We start from the raw sequence: 3,594 nt of genomic DNA on the forward strand, positions 1-3,594 counted from the left end.
TGGTACTCCACTAGGGTACATTTGCATGATTCACACATTAAGGAAAATCCTCATTTATAGTGGGGTAAAAAATTGTAAGTAATTGTTGGCTCTAAAATGTATGATAGTTTAATTTTATCAGCTGATGTGCACGTCACTGAGTAAAATAAGTTTTTGATTTTCAAGCAAAACATGACTCATTAATTGGTGGAAAACCCCTTGTTGGCAAGCACAGTGTTAAGATGTTGCTTGTAGTTGGTGACTAGGTTTGTACATATCTCAGGATTTTGGCCACTCCCCTTTACAGAAACTCTCTAAACAAAGGTGGCTGTGGCACAAGAGGTACTAGTTGCAAGGAATGTGGTTCGATCCCTTGTTACTCCAGTCTACATGCCAAAGTACCCTTGGGTAAGATACTGAACCCAGAGTCATCCAATGCGATTAAGAGTGGGAGGGATCATGGTAGTTGCGTAATTCAATTTTCTTTCTTCAAAGATGGTGGGTTGAGTTAAAGCCAAAAAAAATTTGATTTTGGTTTTATTCTGACCACAGCACATTCTCCCAAGCCTTCTCTAAATCCTTTAAATGGTGTCTTACAAACTTAAGATGGGCCTACACGTCTGCATTTTTGAGCAGGGGCACCTTGTGAGCACAGCAAAATTTCAATCCATTATAGCATAGTGTGTTACCAGTTGTGTTCTTGGTAACTGTGGTTCCAACTGCCTTCAGATAATCAACAAGCTTCTCCTGTGTAGTTTGGGGCTGATCCACCACTGCAGAGGCTGAGCTTACGCTTGAAGCCACTGAGGTGTTCGTTGGCTGGGGTGATGCGATGCCACTGTTATGAATGAAACTTATCACAGTCCAGTAACTCCAGCCATACTTATCTGTATTCCACTTCCATCAGTTGCGTTTGTTGTCAACAGTTCTCTTTATCCAACACCATTTATCATAAACTGTTTGCTCCTTCTGAACAACAACACACCTGGCGCTAATTACGTGTGTCTACCCTAAATACATTCCCATCAACACACCATATCATAAAACAAAAAAGGTAACCCCTAATGGCATACATAATGTACCAAAACAAAAAATGGCTCCTACAACCACTTTCTCATGATCACCCTCAACCCACGAGCCAAGACTTTGCATAGAGAGCAAGACTGAGTGCAGCTGACGGTCATTTTATATTTTTCTATTCCTCAATAATGGCATCAACAGTTGTCACCTTCTCACCAAACGTCTTGCTGATGGTCTTGTAGCCTGTTCTAGCATTTTGCAAGTCTATAGTCCTGTTCATGGTGCCCTTTGACAGCTCTTTGGTGGAGCTGTTAGAATGGAAATTGAAGGAACCTGATTTTGTAGACAGGTGTACTTTATACATAGTTGACATCAGGAATATCTTTAATTGATTGTTTGGCTGTAATTTGTGGAATTTTGGTTGATATTCTCTCTCCATTAAAATAAAACTTCCATAAAAATTAGAGACTGTTCATTTGTTTGTAAGTGAGTGAACCTATAAATACAGCAGGTAATAAAAATCATTATTTCCCCCACTGTCGGAGAATTGTATGTACACTGTTTATAACACATTTCAGTTTCTGTTCCTTGAAACCTGAAAATGTGAGCCAGAAATAGTAAGGTAAACATATACTTTTCTATATATTTATTTATATATATTTATACTTACCTGGCAGGGGAGATACCATGATGACGAAGGTGGTTCACCCAGGGCAAAGCTCAGCCATTGCACTGCAGTTGTGCTGACCCCTGTGAATTCCCTAAATGCGGGAATCTCAACTGCATAATTTGTGGTAGTGGAGGACTGCGTTCGTGCTCTCCCCTCACTTTTTTTTAAACAAATTTCCCACGCATGGGACTAATAAAGGTTATCTTATCTTATATACTTATATTGTTACCTCAGAACTTAAAACATTGGTCATACTTAATTTGAACCTATCTAGGATTGGGAGATACATCTAAGTCCCCTTTGATTAGTACTCGGACTGTTAAAACTACATTTGCTGTAGTTTGTTAATTTTGTCTTCTTTTGTTCAACTTAACATTATGATAATGAGCGTTGTCTGTTTGTGAATGGATTTACTTAGTTTTGCTTTACCAGTCTGTAGAGAGTGGCATTTTTTTCTAATACACTGTTAACTTCTCAGTGTTTTTATCTTGTCTTGGAAGAAGTTCTGTGAAGTAGCAGTACAGAGGTGATATCAATTTTCAGGTGATTGTAATGAAAACAATGTTGGAATCAATATTTTTAATAAAATGTGACATGAAAGAATGAAGTAGCAGGGAGAAAAAAGTATAAGTATCTGAGAACTGTACTTGAATACAGAGCTTGAATAAATTACTGATACACAATGCATCACTGATCCCATTGCAAGGCTGATCATATCAAAACATAGACACTAACATTTATATTCTTTCCAGACTCTAACACTGTTTTGTTTGAGCTCAATTGCATGCCTTTTTTTCGGGGGTGGGGGGTGGGGGTCAAAACGGATTTATTTTTTTAATTATCATCTCTGTATTTTTTTTTTTATCAATACTTATCAACTTTTTTTTTCTTTCCTTCTTTTTTTCTTTTTCTTTTTCTTTTCCTTTTTTTTGCAATAACACACAAAAATGTTTTTCATGAAAAAGGCAAGCACCCTTACAGTCAGTTTCCAAACTGATGCCACTTATTCATTGATCTTTGGAAAATTATTTAGAATGTAATGCTTTTGCAGCAATTTTTTTTTTCAAATTGTGTGAAAGATAAAGATAAAGTCTTTCTTGCACACATTATACTGATGCCTAATTTATAGCTATGGATAATCAAATCAAATCAAATCAAATCACTTTTATTGTCACATCACATGTGCAGGTACACTGGTACAGTACATGCGAGTGAAATTCTTGTGTGCGAGCTTCACAAGCAACAGAGTTGTGCAAAAATACAATAACATAAAACAAGCAAAATATAAGAATGGCTAAATCTGAGACTAATAAATATATGTACAATATATAATAGTATATATATATATATAGTATATGCGTTACTGGATGTGTATACTAAATATGTTTTTCTACGTGTGTGTGTGTATACATATTTTACAAATTAAATAGAGTAAGCAATAAAATATATAAAATATACAGAGGTTTGTAGTTGGATATTGTGCAAAACAGTGGCATTAATGTACAGTATGTAGTGCATAATGTTGAAGTTCTAGTAGTGGAGGTGAGGTGTCTATGAAGTGTTCAGCAGTCTGATGGCCTGGTGGAAAAAGCTGTCTCTTAGTCTGCTGGTTCGGGACCGGATGCTGCAGAACCTCCTTCCTGATGGAAGTAGTCTGAACAGTTTATGGCTGGGGTGACTGGCGTCCTTGATGATCCTCCCCGCTTTCCTCAGGCACCGCTTCCTGTAGATGTCCTGGAGGGAGGGAAGCTCACTTCCAATTATCCGTTCAGAGCACCGCACTACTCTCTGGAGAGCTTTGCGGTTGTAAGCGGTGCTGTTGCCATACCAGGTGGTGATGCATCCAGTGAGGATGCTCTCAATGGCACAGCGATAGAAGGTCCTGAGGATGCGGGGGCTCATGCCGAATCTTTTCAGTCTCCTAA

General features: G+C 37.9%; 1 non-coding gene across 1 annotated transcript; it reads left to right on the forward strand.

Annotated features, from left to right (window-relative positions):
* Positions 1-1,661: 1,661 nt before the first annotated feature.
* Positions 1,662-1,825, forward strand: LOC118454613 (U1 spliceosomal RNA). Its single transcript, XR_004843813.1, has one exon. It is a non-coding gene; the product is annotated as a U1 spliceosomal RNA (small nuclear RNA).
* Positions 1,826-3,594: the final 1,769 nt, after the last annotated feature.

Source organism: Neolamprologus brichardi, chromosome 15 (assembly GCF_056152115.1).
Source record: "Neolamprologus brichardi isolate AB-2024 chromosome 15, ASM5615211v1, whole genome shotgun sequence".
In the NCBI taxonomy this organism is placed as follows: Eukaryota; Metazoa; Chordata; class Actinopteri; order Cichliformes; family Cichlidae; genus Neolamprologus; species Neolamprologus brichardi.